The 18,509-nt window shown below is 34.2% G+C and overlaps 1 protein-coding gene across 3 annotated transcripts in view; it reads left to right on the top strand.

Moving 5' to 3' along the window:
* The first annotated feature begins 9,995 nt into the window (after nt 1-9,995).
* The window catches only part of mpp3a (MAGUK p55 scaffold protein 3a), a 50,973-nt gene continuing 42,459 nt past the window's right edge, over nt 9,996-18,509 (top strand). For all 3 annotated transcript variants that reach the window (XM_056454037.1, XM_056454038.1, XM_056454040.1), the window contains exon 1: nt 9,996-10,120. The gene's annotated coding sequence lies outside the window, so the exon portion shown is untranslated. The remainder of the gene's footprint in view (nt 10,121-18,509) is intronic.

Below are 18,509 nucleotides of genomic sequence, written 5' to 3' on the forward strand. Positions count from 1 at the left end.
ATGAGGATAAGAGATAAGAGGATAAGAACACTGAACACTCATTCTTCTGTTAATATCTCTTTATTTTTTGCCATGTTTCATCTGCACAGTTCATATTCATATTTCAAAGATCATCCGTATTTTGTTTTGGTTTTCATCTCAGAAAACTTTACTATAAACGGATGTAATACTAAAGCATATAAACGATCGTGGATGACTTAACCAGTCTTATGTTGGAAGCATGGTGTTTTAGCAGTAGCAAAAATTACATTGTATGGGTCAAAATTATAGATTTGTTTTATTTTTTTTTTAAACTATTTAATTATATTTTGTTTTCCTTTTTTTGATTTTATGATTTTATCTTTCATAAAATCATTAGAATACTAAGTAATGATCATGCTCCATGAAGGTATTTTATACATTTCCAACCGTGAATACAGCTGAAGTCAGAATTATTAGCCCCCTGAATTATTAGCCCCTGTGTATATTTTTAAAGAGAGAAGTTTATTTTCTCAATACATTTCTAAACATAATTGTTCAATAACTAATTTCTAATAACTGATTTATTTTATCTTTGCCATGATGACAGTAAATAATATCTGACTAAATATTTTTAAAGACACTTCTATACAGCTTAAAGTGACATTTTTAGGTGTGACTTAACATTCTATAAGGGGTCTACAAAAATAGCCATTCTTGGCTAATTCTGGCACATTTTACAGTAATGTTTATTAATGTGCATTAACCCTGTAAACAAATAAACTAAGCTAACTTAACATTTAAAGGCTTAACAAGGTTAATTAGGTTAACTAGGCAGGTTAGGGTAAATAGGCAAGTTATTGTATAATGATGGTTTGTTCTGTAGACTATAGGAAAAAAAATAGCTTAAAGGGGCTAATAATTTTGACCTCAAAATGGATAAAAAAATTTTTTAACTGCTTTTATTCTACTCGAAATAAAACAAATAAGGCTTTCTCCAGAAGAAAAAATATTATCAGACATACTGTGAAAATTTCCTTGCTCTGTTAATCATCGTTTGGGAAAGACAAAAACCAAAAGAAAAAAAAAATCAAAGGGGGGCTAATAATTCTGACTTCAACTGTACATCAAAACTTTATTTTTATTAATAAGATGCATTGAAAAGAACTTATTTAAAAGTAATGCAGAATCTTTTTACTTCAGTGGCAATTTTCCTCAGTATTTATATTTTTAACATATTCCAGATTTTCAAATAGTTGTATCTCTGCCAAATATTTACCTTTATTTACAAACCATATACAAAGTTATTTATTCAACTTTCAGGTCTTATTTCTTCTCTTCCTAAATATTGCCACTTATGGCTGGTTTTGTGCTCTATGGTCACATTTTATTTAATTTATTCCATTCTTGAAATCACTTAGGGGCATAATATACAATATAATCCAGTTTTTTTAAAATGGCATCTAATCAATACAGTAATTGCACTTTTAAGGAGAAAGGGTGTCTGCATTTGTGTCTGTGTGTGTTTTAAGTTATGTGACAATGTCTATCAAAGACCTCTGATATATCCAGTTCTGTCATGACAACTTTTGGAGAGATTTAGTATAGTTATGAATATGTAAATGGAAACGTTGATAATCATTGATTATTTGTGCAGAGCTTGTACTTATAGACCATTTCAATGTGGTCATGTCATTGGCCCATGAACATTTCCTGCTTGTTATTAAACTATTTCATTACTGTAACAAGAGGCAATTCAATCATAACTTCATGTTAAAACAGCTGTCATACCATTATTCATCCATGTGTGGCTCTTTTTGGATTCTCTGAAGCTATAGAAATGTAAAATTCAATAGGACCATTGTTTTTGTTTACACCACTCAAAATGGTCTATACTGCCAGTATATTCACAAACATACTGTCTGAGAATGTTAAACGCTTTTGCTGCAAACATAACATACATGAACCTCCCATAGCAGATCCATACACAGGTGGAGCTGGGGTGGAGGATGGTAGAAGTTAAGGCATCGCAGAATGCTAATGTAAATAACACTGAGGTATTTAAATGTTGAGGATCAAGCTCATTGGCTGATGAAGCGACAGCAACCAATGACCATGTAGTTGGAAAACGGATTGTATAGGATTTATGGGCCTGCCCATGAGTTTCATGACAGAACTTTGTATTTATGACTTTTTGGTATATATATTTCTCCAAAGAATTAATTAATTTCATGCCAGGACAATGCATGCCAGCAGAAATTGATCTCTGTGCCTGACTGTGACGTGGTCTTTTGAATAGGAGAAATATGCATTGAAGAGGAGTTTCTTTTAATCATGTCTCCTCTGTAGACGTGCCAATAATCATATTTATTTACACCTGAACCTGACGGTGTTTATTCAACTGTCTGTTTGCTACATATGTAGACTTATTTATGTCACTGGGATGTTTTCTATCTGTACATAAGGCTTTTGTAAAAATGAATGCTCTCTGGACAGAGTGATTATTCATATTGTTCTGTATGTTATAAAGAAATAAATTAATATAAAGATGTAGTTATCGAACAGTTGTCTTGGTGTTTTTGGATATGCTTCCATACATTCACAAATGTGTTTTTTATCAAGTAATTTTTATTTTATTTTTGTTGTGTTTATGCATATTCACACATTTCCCCCCACCTTTAAATGTTTTCTAGAATTAAATTCAGCTATTTTGCTTAAAGTGTTATCAAAAATTAATATAGTTTTATTAATTAATTATATATATTTTGATAGCAATGGTTCACCCCAAAAATCCCTCAACACTCACACTTAAGTGCTTCTAAACATTATTGAATGGCTTTCATCTGTTGAACACAAAACAAGATATTCTGAAGAATGTTATTGACAATCATAGTATGAAGAAAAAATCTATGGAAGTCAATGGTTTGATGGTAATCATTGTGAATTTAAAGAGATTGTTCAACCCCAAAAATCCCTTAACACTCACACTCAAGTGCTTCTAAACTTTATTGAATGGCTTTCTTCTGTTGAATGTTTTTTTTTTTTCAGCAATCTTCAGTATGTCTTTTCTGTTTAACAGAATGAAGAATCTCAAGCAAATGTTTGGAACAAGTAGAGGATGAGTTTATGACCGCAGGATTCATAGGGTTTTCTCCTTTCCTATCCTTTTAAATGTGTGCACCCTTTTTTGGCACACTAGAAATAGTTTTCATATTCATTTCCCCCATAAGGATTGAAAATATATATATATATATATTTTGCAAAATATATGGAATGAAAGTATACTGACCAGTAAGGTGACATGTTTTTTTTTTCTATCAAAACCAGCTTAAACAAAAGGGATTGCCATTTTGAACAAGCATGTCTATAGAGAAATCTGTGAAATGTACATCATAAATCTTTATAAATTATATTATAAACATTTTGTTATATGTTCATACTTTATTTTAGTTTTTTTTTTTGTTTTTAATTTAATATATAGACCAGGGGTGTCCAAACTCGGTCCTGGAGGGTCAGTGTCCTGGATAGTTTAGCTCCAATCCTGACCAAACACACCTAAACCAGCTACTCAAGCTCTTACTAGATATAGTAGAAACTTCCTGGCAGGTGTGGTGAAGCAAGTTGAAGCTAAACTCAGCAAGACAGGACCGAGTTTGGACACCCCTAATATAAAGCATTTCAATGTGGTCGTGTCATTGGCCCATGAACATCTCCTGCTTGTTATCAAATTTCATAACCGTAACAAGAGGTAATTCAATCATAACTTAATGTTAAAACAGCTGTTCATAACATTATTTATCAATATGTGGCTCTTTTTAGATTCTCGGTAGCTATAGAAATTAAAAATGTAAAACAGGAAATACATTGAGACCATTGTTTTTGTTTATATCTCTCAAAATGGTTTATAGCAAATGAAATGCTCAGTTTTATATTTAATACAAATTATTTCATTTAAATAAACATTTTAATTACAAATTAAGTGTTTGTTTTATAGCTATTTATATTGCTTTCTTTTTATAGGATACATTTTAATTCAGAACATGTTTACACACATATTTAATTAAATGTACAGTTAAATGTACTATTTTTTGTTACTTTTTGGTTAGCCCTTTACAATAAGGTTTTATTAGTTCATATATTTACTAACATGAACAAAGTATGAACAATTCTTGCAGCATTTATTAATCATTGTTCAGCATTTACTAATGCATTATTAAAACCCAAAATTGTGCCTGATTACATACTGTAGGTTAATGCACTGTTGAACTAACATAAATTAGCCAATGTTAACAAGCATGAATAAAGACTGTATATATTTAGTTCATTGTTTGTTCATGTTAATAAATATATCATACAATAATGGAACATTATTGTAAAGTGTTACCCTTTTTAATGGTCAAAAAATATTTGTTTCTGGACAAAATGTGCATTAGTGTCTAATAATTTAATGGCCCATCAGCAATTATACCGGTCACACTTTACAATAAGGTTCATTAGTTAAGGTTAATGCATTTACTAACATGAACAAACAATCAACAATACATTTACTACAGTATTTGTTCATGTTAGTTAACGTTAGTTAATGAAAATACAGTTGTTCAGTGTTAGTTCATGTTAACTCACGGTGCATTAACTAATATTACTAATGCGTTAGTAAATGTTCAATTATGATTAATAAATGCTGTACAAGTGTTGTTCATGATTAGTTAATGTTAGTAAATGCATTAACTAATGAACCTTATTGTAAAGTGTTACCATTATACCTGGGTTAACTCTCAAAAGTTACAAATTAGCCATGGATAAAACGGCAAACTTTTAAATATACATTTTTAAAATAGGACTCATTAAAAATTGTCTTTTAGTAAAGAATAAAGTCTCTTCACTCTTAAAAAAAAAACTATTTACAGACTCAAAATATGTATTTTTATACCATAAATGCAGAGGTGTAGTCCTAAAAAAAAGGTGGTGTACTATTACGCAGCCAACCCACCCATGCTGTTTTATAATTTTACCTGAACGTTACAGGAAGACTTCATTCAGTTGACTTCGAAAAACCCACAAAATTTTCTCACAGCTGCTGTGGTCGTCCAAGGGCGGGGAATGGTGCAACATATAAACAACAATGCATCAATTGCAACTAATTAAGATGAGAGTTAAAAAAAAATTGGTATACAGTTAGTCTAATCAGCAAAACAAGTGAGTATACCGAGGGTATACGCAAATATTGATCCTCAGAAGTCATAATACCCAAACAGCTAGTGACAAAAAGTAGGCATACTAAGTATACGTGCGTATAGCCCCGACTACACACTGCATAAATGTGACTTTTAATTCCTTGTGATTGTGTGCGTGCAGGCACTGACAGAAAGGCTCTTGTAATTCTTTTGTTAGAGTCAGGTCGGGTGTAACAGATGTCTCTGAATTAATTAAACAGAAGTCCCCAAACAACCCTTTCAACTCTTAATGACCTCTGCGCCATTAATGTGGGGCTCTGACTGAGGCACATCCAGATGATTTACACAAGGTTACTGTGTCACACATGGCCCTATAGAAAACACACAGCTTTAAACCTGTAAGCCTCTTATTAATCTAACAGTTCAGTTCACACTACTTTTAATGAAGAGATCTAATACACTTAGCAAATCTGTGCACATTTGTATTTAATCTTATTTAGTGAAATTTGCTGTTTGGTGTGTTCATCTTATTGTTTCAAACAGCAGTTTAATCTGAGCAAATGGATCATAAGACTAATTTCAAGTTATATTTGAATAAACTAACAAACACGTTCACACTTAAAATTTAGCCAATGTTTTCTGTTATGTTTGACGACCCTAAAACACAACAGTTTGCAATGGGAAATGAATATTAAAAAAAATATGCTCCCACTTTATATTAAAGAGCCCCTATTATGGGTTTTTGAAAATGACCTTTCATGCAGTGTGTAACACAGCTCTAAGTGAAGTGAAATATCCAGCTTAAATCTGAAAGTGGACAGTTTTTAAAACTATTGATTCATCTATAAAAGAGTCGACTCATTGTGGTTTGAATGAATCATCTTGATAACGATGTGGATACGAAGCATAAGCCCCGCCCTATTTTTGTGTGGAAACCCGGGAAAATTTAATCCTGCGGCCCTGCACACTAACACAGCAGCAAAGAAAGGAAGACAGACAGATCCTGAAGTCATGAGTCATGAAGACGCTGTGCTTACCTGGATATTATTGGAAGTGTGATGGAAAGGAGTGCTTCAGCAATCTACACGCTTACAATGGGGCATTCATCTGCCGTTTGTTAAAGGAAGGATCAGAAAAGACTATTGATGTATAAGACTTTGTCAGAGCTTCACAGGAACCTTCAGTACACAGCTCATGCAGTCATTTCTTCCTCCATTTTGTAATGGACAGACAATACACCAGTGGTGCGGGCAAAATAAAGACAGTTTATTAGGTACAAAGTCAAACAAAGGAAGGCTGCTGCACATTGGGCTTTGGACTGGTGCGGCCCTGGAAATGCTTATGAAGGCTCTGGGTGAGCGCGATGGGAGCCTACAAAGATAGCTTGTCAGAGGACAGAGGAGGAGAGCTGGTGAGCACTACAACCCTCCGGCTGGGCATGTGATCATTGGGCAAAGCAGAGTACAGGTAAGCCCTGAGAACATATTACACTTGCAAGAGGTGCCACAGCAATGATTGCTAATAGAAATGATCTACAGCTGAGAAGGGAGAAAAGCTTCTTTAACTGCATTGCTTTACTCATGCACACATAAAAAATCCGGGAGACTGGGGGGTTAGGTGTCTGAATAACACAGTTGAGAACCGGGTACTGTTTACTGTGGTGTTAGTAAGTTTACTATGAAGCGTGTTTCTATAATCGGATCCTATACCAATGTTAGTGACCTGAGGGATTGATAAGCCGCACTGGGCATTTTACTCTGTCTCGCGCTGAACGCTGTCGACCAATCTCAACAGGCTGTCATTGGGCCAATCAGCGCAGATTAGCTTCACGCTAGGGAGGGGTTTGGGAACAAATGAATCCCTGAATGATTCATATGGGAGTCGCTGGGATAAATAGGTAAAAATAATTTTCTTGCATGCATATCAGTATGTTGTTGGGGACCCATAAAACCGAAATATGACCCTTGTTAATGTATAACAGAGGCTCTTTAAGTGATCTTAACCCTCTATGGCATAGTGTTGCCCTCAGGCATTTTTTTGGCCCACAAAATCCCCCTTTAATTTTTTTAATTTTTCAATAATATGTTCTATTAAATTTGAAGTGGGTGTGGATTTGACCTGTCTTCTGGGGACAAAAGAGACATTTTTTGGTCCATAGCCTGCTTGAGCACACCGCTGGCAGATTGTAAGATAGATTTAACTTTTTAACATATTTAAATATCTTTATATTAAAAATATGTGTGATATGCATGAATATAAAACATTTATTGGCGGTAAAGAACAAGATTGAGCAGTTATGCTCATTCCTTCTGACAGTGAGCTTGAGGAGTCACATTAGCTGTTTCCATTCAAAGATGCAAATTAAACTTGCAAAAAGCCACAGTTGTGCACACTTTATCTTTAACCCTGGTTAAACAAACCTGATTAAACTAATTCTTTCTTCAGGCTTGTTTTGAAACCTACAGGTAAGTATTTTAAAGCAGGGTTGGAACTAAACTCTGCATGGCTGCGGCTCTCCAGGAACTGAGTTTGATGTGCATCTGAATTCAGCCCACTTGATGGTCATGGATACACAGAAAGGGAGATACAGAGTACCAGGATGCAAAGAATCATCTAAAGGAGGGTGTCCAAACTCTATCCTGCACAGACGGTGTACTGGAGAGTTTAGTTGCCAACCTGCCAAACGTTTTTAGTATGCTAGTCAGAGCTTGAGTAGCTGGTTCAGGTGTGTCTAATTGGTGTTATAGAGCTACTCTGCAGAATACCGGCCCTCCAGGAGCAAGTTTAGGTACCCCTGACCTAAAGCCAAGTGACAAAAAGGTGGCACCCACCTTTGCTTCCCATCCACCAACAACTGCTTTCTGAGGTTCCACAGTGATTATAAAAGATTGGTAAATAAGTTTATTCAATCTGTACCCCACAGAAACACACAATACACCATTCATGGCTAGTTATTGATGAATTATTACTTGTTGATATTATGTATGTATTATCTCATTTATGTATGGCTTGTTTGTACCTCATTTCACATACAATACAGATACAGAAAACCTTGTTTTTTAGTGTCCTAATAGTACGTTGTTGCCCTGAGGCAACAAATCAGGGTGAACATTGTTTTTTTACTCCTAAAATAAAAAAAAATCATGCCATAGAGGGTTAACAAATCTGTACTCAAGTTAATCCTTACTGTGCAAATATGTTTTTACATTGTACTCATGATTGATTAAATACATGCATGTAATTACATCTGTACATAATTTCTGTAATTATATCTTTAATTACACTGTTGACCATCCCTAACACCTTTAAACTTACCCAGACCACCAAACCTGTCCCTCACCCTACCTGTATTCCACCTCAAGGGCACCAGAAATGTTCTGCAGTACATCAGGAACACAGTAAGAACATTGTATTCATTTTTTGATGCAAGTGCTTAGTAGTTAAGGCCACTGAATAAAATTGTGATAATATATATATATATATATATATATATATATATATATATAAATATATACAGTGCTCAGTATAATAGAGTAGACCCCATTTGAAAATGAATATTCCTCTCCATTTCTCAGTGAATATAGGCAATGTATTTTGGTGCATTTGAACAGACCAGATTTATTAAACAGATATATAAATAATATTTTAGTCACCAAACATATTTAGAAAGTAAAAGATAATACAATTATATTCAAGAAACATATTGCATAATAATAATAATAATAATAATTTCAACCTACAAAATTTCAACAAAATTTTCCATTTTTTGCTTCCCTTGATTTTTTCTATTTTTTAAATTTGTATTTAATATTTTTCTCTAACATATAAATTTGGGTGTACTAGTGTTTGGACCGTTATCGTATGTTATTTTGTTAGATAAGCTCCAGATTTGGCTTCAGTAGTGTATAATCTAATGTATATGCACAAATATAATATTGTAGAGCTTCCTATTTAAAATATGAATTTAAAAGAGAGATTTGTGAAGGGTGTACTTATATACGCTGAGCACTGTATACGTATTTTCTGTTTTCAATACATTTTTTATTAAATTAAAATTTTTAAATCAAGTGTTCACTTGAATACATCTTCGTTACAAATGAGACTGTCGATAAAAGTAATAATGATATAAAAAAACCTGACATTTATAAGATTTGACAGGAAAATGTCACAGATGCACTTATTTGGATTCTGGCATAAATAGTGAAGCATCACTTGTGTTTTTCCTAAATAAGTAAATATTTTAAAAAAATGTTAATGTGCATATGTTAAAACAAAATCATATTCAGCGTCACATTCTATACCCTACTTTATCTTTAAAAAAAAACTGAAAATGAACAGTGCATTAATTCTCCTATAGCTACATACAACAAAGGAACAGCATCAGTCTCACACCCAAACACATAAAAACACCCTGAATGAGAGGAGACGGGGGATGGGGGAGACAGAGAGAGAGAGAGAGAAAGAGAGAGCCTCTTACTGCCTTCATATCTCCTAAATGACTGCGAGTCAATGAAAGCTCGGGCTTTTAGAGCTGCTCAAGTGAACACAATAATCTAAAGAGAAAAAAGACAAAAAGGGGAGAGAAGAAAGATGCCCACTGGAGGAAAACACAACCCCTGCGTGTCTTACAGCGCCCACCTGCTTCTGTCTCTGGTGACAAGAAAAAAAAATGACAGCCGAGAGAGAGAGAGAGAGAGAGAGAGAGAGAGAGAGAGAGAGAGAGAGAGAGAGAGAGAGAGAGAGAGAGAGAGAGAAAATAAGCATACGATGAACGTAGGGGAGGAGTGGATGGAGGATGGAAAGGGGAGGAGGGGGTTTGTGTATGTGTGTGTGGAAGAGAGAGAGAGCGAGAGAGATAGAAAAGCGACAGACGGCAGGGGCGGCAGCCGGAGGAAGAGTCACTCACCGCGGAAGGATCAGTCAGGCAACCGTCTGGAAGCGACAAATCAGTATACACTGGAAGAAAGAGAGAGAAGACAGAGACAGAGGTAGGCTGTTGTGTTTCTTTATTATGCTTATTTGCTTCACCTGAGCTAAACAAAGCAAGGCCCGGTTTGAGATCCTGCACCTTGTGTGATTGTGTGTTATGTGTGTGTTATGGTGATTATCTGATTTTGAGGGGATTTTTTTCTACTGTTGGAGCCAATCAGTGGCATATGTGCAAATCAGCACTGCAGTGCAGATGGAGGAAGAGAGAGAGAGATTCAGAGAATATAATGGGAGAGAGAGAGAGCAAGAGCGAGCGAGAGAAAGAGAGAGGATGCTTTAGGCATCTGAGAAGAGAGATAGTAAGTGAAAGTATTGATGCTTTCATAAACACTGCTGAGGAAAACGTGCCAAATTGGTTGTATTATTGTCAGTAGAAGTTGATCTATTTGTTTGTTGCTTGTGCATGCATTCCTGAATGTGCTGCACATGGCAATGCAACAATAAAAGTGAAAGAGAATTAGGTCAGTGCGAGTTGAATTCTAATGGTCAGGGTATGTTTAGATGTGGGCGCAGGGTTAGCGAAGCACCGCTCGTTTGAGTTTGATTCATGCCAACAGGCAGTTGAACTATTGATGAGTTTGTGCTCGCAAAAAATAGGGATTCTGACATGCGTGGGGTTTGTATTTCTATCAGATGTTTGGCGTTTTTGAAGACGGTCCAGGAAAATGTGTGAACAGATGTCTGATAATGTGTTGGCATCCTTAGCTCTGATTCTGCTTCAGTTGTGATGGTTGACTTTTCACACCTTGGGGTTAGATTATTATTTATAAATCCTATTTGGCACTCATGTGAAGTCTCGCTCCTGTATGTCACAGAGATGCCACACTTTCCTTTGAAAGGGCCCTGGAGTCTTTAAAAGTAAGAGTAAGGTCTCCCTTGATGGTGTAATATAGCTCTAGATATTTTATGTGCAAAATACTACAGAGGATATAGGATGATCGTAATTATGATTTGTGAAAATCGAACATAATACTATTAAAATTAAACACATCTTTAACTTGTTTCCCAGAGATGGGTTGCGGCTGGAAGGGCATCCGCTGCGTAAAACATGTGCTGGATAAGTTGGCGGTTCATTCCTCTGTGGTGACCCCAGATTAATAAAGGGACTAAGCCGAAAAGAAAATGAATGAATGAATGACATCTTCAACTTTTGATGCTTTTTCACCATTATTAGAACAACATCACTTTGGTGGCATTTTTTAAAACTGATACCATTATTGTCTGCAAATCTACTGAATAGGGCTTGGCGATATGGTCGAAATTCAAAAACATTTGAACTCTATTACGATTAATTTTTTATTTTATTTTTTGCCCTCACAGTTTGCTGACAGGTTTTGTAGAGTATATATGCTTCACGTATTACAAGTGAGAGATTTTTGAATGAAGGGTGCATTACTTCATTTTAAATAAATGAAGGAAACACACACTATCTACGATTATTTATTGAACAACTGAAATTAAAACACACATTGCCTAAAACCAAGTGAGTTTTTCTCATAAAACAGTGAAAGTATATGAGAATAATATATAAAATATATACTTGCACTTTTGGAAACAACATTAATTATTTTTAATGTAGAAAGTAGTATTTCTTCTAAATGAAATTACTATATCCTGTAAATAACATTTTTAAATGTATTTCTTGAACCTTCCGTAAACAAATATTTCACTGTAAATAATAATTATATTGAAATATAAAATTTGCCATCTCAAAGCATATCTGGCACAGCTTCCAATCATCATCAATGTAATGCAAACGTGCGATGTGTAGTTAAGTTTTTCGAGAGGTGCGACTGTGCGAAAGCTGCACCGGACCATAGCTTTTCGTTTGACGCAGAAGTTTAAATCAGCCTTAACAGAGCAGGGTCACATGTCCACACACGTGATAGGGAAAGTAATTGAAAAAATTCATCTGGAAAAATTAGCTCGATTATAGGCTCTGAATGTTGATTTCGATTACTTTTCGATTAATCACCCAGCCCTACTACTAAACTTTATATTAGTGTTTTACTTTTTTGTAAAAAAAAAAAAAAAAAAAAAAAAAACTAGGACTGTATGTTCACAGGCTTGTAGTGTTTCTTTAAAAAGTGACATTACCAACTACTGGCCTGGCATGTAATGCAGTGTTTTTAGTCATTATTGCATAAACGTTAATAAAGATTGACAATATAAAAACCCTTTGACAATATTTCTGTCTGCAAAACTTTAAAGAAACAAAGGCAAAACCTCTCAGGTTTCAGTTCACTGTTGTTGTGTAAATGTACAGTTGATTAAAACGCAAACACACACATGCTTGAGTACCCACGAATGAATGAATGAACAAATACACGCACGCACGCACGCACTCACACACACACACAAACGTAATTTTTTACACACAATCTTACTTCTTGCATTAGTACAGTATATATGGCTTTTATATGTGACCAATATTACAGCAATGTCCTATATACACTACAGTGTTTCTTACTTCACAATCCCTTCTCAGAATTTCCAAAATTGTATTAAGTGGGACGTAAAAACCCTCTTTAAAAAGCCTGTACATGCTTTAATGCCTGTCTGTGAAAAAGTGTCCACTTCAAACTTGAATGTCATGAGTACTAAAGATCAGTTTTCCACCTGCACCATTTAATCAAAGTTATTAAATCTGGTCATTTCATTTTATCACCACAATTCATGTTATAGCTCACACTATATAACTAACAATATTTACTTTTAGTAGATAGAAGTACTACCTGATAATAAGAAATTCATTCATTCATTTATTTTATTTTCTTCTTAGTCCCTTTATTAATCAGGGGTCCCCACAGCAGAATGAACCGCCAACTTATCCAGCATATGTCTTACGCAGCGGATGCCCTTTCAGCTGCAACCCATCACTGGGAAACACCCATACACTCTCATTCACACACATACACTATGGACAATTTAGCTTACAATTTAGAAATTGTCATTTCAAATAAATATATTTTGGGAGAGTTTTTGGAAACACGAACTTCCCTGTAAATAAGATTTTTTTCTCAGGTTCCCTTGATTGTCTCAGTCAGTGAATATTCTCCAGACAGCGGGCAGACTGCACCATTTAACTAACTACATTAACTGTGTTTTATACACCCTTAACCTTTTTAACAACCAGACTGGATTTAATGTTCTGAAGTGCAGCACATCCGTGAGATTTAGGAAGGCCAAACAGATGTAAGATCTGCCGAAGACTGTGTGACCCAAACAGACCTTCAAAGCCAATAAGGCTCCAGAGAACTCTTTGAATGTGTGTGTTTTCATGGCTTTCTTAAATTCAAGCAATAAATACATAAATACAAAAAAGGGCCATTTGAGTACAGTGAACACATTGTCATGTTCAAGAAACCAGTCTGAGATGATTCACGTTACATGGTGCATTATCCTGCTGGAAGTAGACATCAGAAGATGAGTGGTCATAAAGGGATGGACATGGTCAGCAACAATACTAGGCTGTGGCATTGACACCATGCTCAATTGGTACTTATGGGCCCAAAGTTTGCCAAGAAAATATCCCCCACACCATTACACCACCACCAGCCTGAACTATTGATACAAGGCAGGATGGATCCATGCTTTCACGTTGTTGATGTCAAATTCTGACGCTACCATCCGAATGTTGCAGCAGAAATCGAGACTCATCAGAGCAGGCAACGTTTTTCCAATCTTCTATTGTCCAATTTTGGTGAGCCTGTGCTAATTGTTGCCTCAGTTTCCTGTTCTTAGCTGACAGGAGTGACAACCTGTGTGGTCTTCTGCTGCTGTAGCCCATCTGCCTCAAGGTTGAATGTGTTGTGCGTTCAGAGATGCTCTTCTGCATACCTCGGTTGTAACGAGTGGTTATTTGAGTCACTGAGTGGTTATTTGAGTCAACCAGTCTGTCCATTCTCCTCTGACCTCTAGCATCAACAAGGCATTTGCGCCCACAGAACTGCTATTCTCTGTAAACTCTAAAGATGGCTGTGCGTGAAAATCCCAGTAGATCAGCAGTTTCTGAAATACTCAGACCAGCCCATCTGGCACCAACAACCATGCCACGTTCAAAGTAACTTAAATCAAATTTCTTCCTCATCTGATGCTCGGTTTGAACTGCAGCAGATCATCTTGACCATGTCTACATGCCTAAATGCATTGAGTTGCGGCCATGTGATTGGCTGATTAGAAATTTGCGTTAGTGAGTAGTTGGACAGGTGTACCTAATATAGTACATAGTTTAATTCCACACTGTTGAAACATGTTTTTGTTTATGATTTCCAGTGGTTTGTAATTCATTGGTGTTTTACTATTTATTTATGCTTTTGGATTGTATTTTAGGACTTTGATCCTTGCTGTGAAAACTTTTGCTTTTGAAAAATTTAATACGTAAATGGAATTTTGGTAAATTACGGTATAAAAGTTGGATAATAAGCTGCCAGTACTTTTTTCTGTTACTCGAAGGATTTCAGTAAATGTATTTTGCGAGCAATATTGTTTCGAAATAGTAAAGATGTCAATAAAAGTCAGATTTTTAGAACTGTAGAGTAACCTTTTGTACATTAAAAGTTGTTTAAAGGTCCAATTTGAAATTGTAAATAAATGGAAAACACCTATAACTAATAACATACAGGCAACTGTTAATATTTTATTAATATTACTATTTTTTACAGTGTAAACAAGACAACTAGGGATTGGGATAATAATAGGGACACTAGGGAAGTTTTGGAGAGATAGAACGCTTGTATATTTTTCATACATTCGCACACGCCCATGCACACGCCCACGTCCATGTGCAAACACACATACACACTTGTGCAGCTGCCTTTCTTCCCATAGATGTAATGATTTTATACTGTACAAACTGTATTCTATCCCCCTAGCCCCAAACCAAAACCTCACAGGAAGCAACCTGCATATTTACTTTTAAAAATACTTCATTCTGTGTGATTCCAAAAATAAAAAGGTCCCATAAGATCAAAATTTACTGGTGTTACTATGCTTGCGGAGACATCTGGTCCTCACAATGTAAGGAATACAAGGCACACACACATGCCACACACAAGCAAAGCCTTTAAAACACCTCATACCCCTGTGTATTGCTTCCACAAAGCTCTTTTGCCAATTACATCATTACCAGAACAGCAGAAAGTGGAATGACATCATCCTTTCTAGAGCAAAAGTGATTGTGGATTGCTGTCTGTGGTGGCCATGATGAGATTATTACTTCTCACTTTCACTCTCCTGATATTGCAGAGAATTGAATGCAGCTTTATGCTATTATAATCGGCTCCAGTTAAGTGTCTTTTACAGTGGGTATATTTGTGATTTATATATTGTTGGCTTGTTAGCCGAGTGTTGGACGCAGGTGTATTTTTATATACATTTACATTTAGTCATTTAGCAGACGCTTTTATCCAAAGCGACTTACAAATGAGGACAAGGAAGCAATTTACACAACTATAAGAGCAGCAGTGAACAAGTGCTATAGACAAGTTTCAGGTGTGTAAAAGTCTAAGAAGCAAAGCATTAGTAAAAAAAATGTCATATTTTTTTTTTTATACAGTTGAACTCAGAATTATTAGCCCCCCTGTTATTTGCCCTCCTGTTGATTTTTTTCCCCAATTTCTGTTTAACGGAGAGAAGATTTTTTTCAACACATTTCTAAACATAATAGTTTTAATAACTCATCTCTAATAACGGATTTATTTTATCTTTGCCATGATGACAGTAAATAATATTTGACTAGATATTTATTCAAGACACTTCTATACAGCTTAAAGTGACATTTAAAGGCTTAACTAGGTTAACTAGGTTAACTAGGCAGGTTAGGGTGATTCGACAAGTTATTGTATAATGATGGTTTGTCCTGTAGAGTATAGAAAAAAAATTAGCTTAATGAGGTTAATAAGTTTGACCTTAAAATAGATAAAAAAAAAATTAAAACCTGCTTTTATTCTTGTCAAAATAAAACAAACAAGACTTTCTACAGAAGAAAAAATATTATCAGACATACTGTGAAAATTTCCTTGCTCTGTTAAACATCATTTGGGAAATATTTAAAAAAAGGGAAAAAAATTGAAAGGGGGCTTATAATTCTGACTTCAACTGTATATATTTACACCACCAGTCAAAAGTTTAGGATGAATTTTTTTTTAAAGAAAATAATTATGTTTATCAAGGCACTATTTATTAAATGTAAAAAAAAAACTTTAACATTAATAGTAATAATAATAAATTTATTTTTTAAAAATAATAATAATAATATAATAATAATAATAATAATAATAATAATGATATAATAATAATAATAATAATAATAATAATAATAATAATAATATAATAATAATATAATAATAATAATAATAACAATAATAATAATAACAATAATAATAATACAATAATAATAATAATAATAATAATATAATAACAACAACAATAATAATAATAATAATAATAATAATACAATAATAATAATAATAATAATAATAATAATAATAATAATAATAATAATAACAATAATAATAATAATAATAATAATAATATAATAATAATAATAATAATAATATTAATAATAATAATAATAATTAATATTGGAGTGATTTCTGAAGGATCATGTGACTCTGAAGACTGAAGTAATGAAGCTGAAAATTCATCATTAAAGTCACTGAATAAATGATTAAATTAAAGCATAAACTACCTTTGAACAGTTATTTTATAGTGCAATAACGTTTCACAATTTTACAGTTTGTACTGTATTTCTGATTAAATAAATGCAGCCTTGGTGAGCAGGAGAAGCTTATTTTATAACATTTAAAAATCCTGCCGACCCCAAACTTTTGACCGGTAGTGTATATATTATTATTATTTATTCAACAGGAATAGCAGGAAATTCATCTGCACAGAACAGTCACAGATGTTCATCTAATTATTTTCACAACTGTGATGCATCACATCTGTAAAATTAGTGGCTTGATTCGATTTCATTCATCCGTGAGTGTGATCAAGTAAACAATAAGGTTGGTCTTGACATCATTCTGTCTACATCAGTATTCATAGTAGACTTTCAGAGGTAAGCTCTGTAGCTCATTTTGAACTGGTTCAACTCTCCCCACGTTGCGGCACTCCTTCTGTTGAGTGTTACGTGGAAAAGAAACTGCAGTATTTCTATTTTTTGTCTCTCGCCTCTTTTCCAGTTGGATCATTGCTTGTGAGAATGCTATTTCTGTTTCACCGGGCACTCTGAAAGTATGGCAGCATTGAACTGCTTTGAGTGTGGTAGAAAGCATGTAAAAGAGGAAGTTGTGACACTCTGAGCTTTGTCTTCCTGGCCTCTCTGAGTCCACAGAGCATCACTCATCTCTTCCAGTCTCTCCCTCTCTCTCTCTCTCTCCCTCTCCTCTCTTCTAGCACTTTATCATGGCTAAAGGTTTGTTAATCATATCAAGGCATTGCACACTCAGTAAAATGCTGTGAAATATAACTTGCATGCTTATAAGTGATGGGATATTGACTGCAGGCATTTAAACAGATTACAGAGCCTTCAGGAAACCAGCAGGAGATTGAAAGTAGATGAACAACATTTTATTTTATCTTTTAGATTGAATATATTAAAAATTGTTAATTTAATTTAATTTATTCATTCATTTTCTTTAGGTTTCAGCTTTGCAACCATATTCCTTAATTTAATTTAATTTAATTTAATTTAATTTAATTTAATTTAATTTAATTTAATTTAATTTAATTTAATTTAATTTAATTTAATTTAAATGGTGTCTAGTCAGACTGGTCATGCGATATGTTTAGTTGAATTTTAGTATACTAGATAAACTGAGGTCAACTGCAATATGTAATATTAAGCAGCTTTGTGGAGGACATTATAGGTGTCATTATTTAGCTCACCGAGCAAGCATTTTTTATTTTTAAAAGATGTCTAATAGATGTCTAATAGACGTCTAAACATAGTCGTCTTGGCTAAAACAAGACTAAATTTGGGCTGTCAGTAAAAATCTAATAGACGTCTAAGAATAGGCCAAAACTAGAATTGTCGTCAACAGGGCCGGAATTAGTGATTTGGGGGCCCTAAGCAATTCCAGGTATGGGGCCCTTAGGAATGCTCTTTTCAGTTAATTTTCCCAACCAATAATGGCTGCTAGTTAACCGAAAATTAACTACTAACCGGTCAGATTAATATAAAATTATAATTAAAAAAAAATAATAATAATTGACGTGTCTATTTTGTGTCTGACACCATAAATATTGGGTTTTAAAATACTGATTTTTTTTCTGAAACAAGCGAACAAGGCCCATATGTTGACTTTTTTAAAAGTATAGGTTACCAGAGCATAGGCTACAGTTTTGTTTTTACATATAGTACTGCATTCATTTGCATACATC

The sequence above is a fragment of the Danio aesculapii genome, chromosome 3, assembly GCF_903798145.1.
Source record: "Danio aesculapii chromosome 3, fDanAes4.1, whole genome shotgun sequence".
In the NCBI taxonomy this organism is placed as follows: Eukaryota; Metazoa; Chordata; class Actinopteri; order Cypriniformes; family Danionidae; genus Danio; species Danio aesculapii.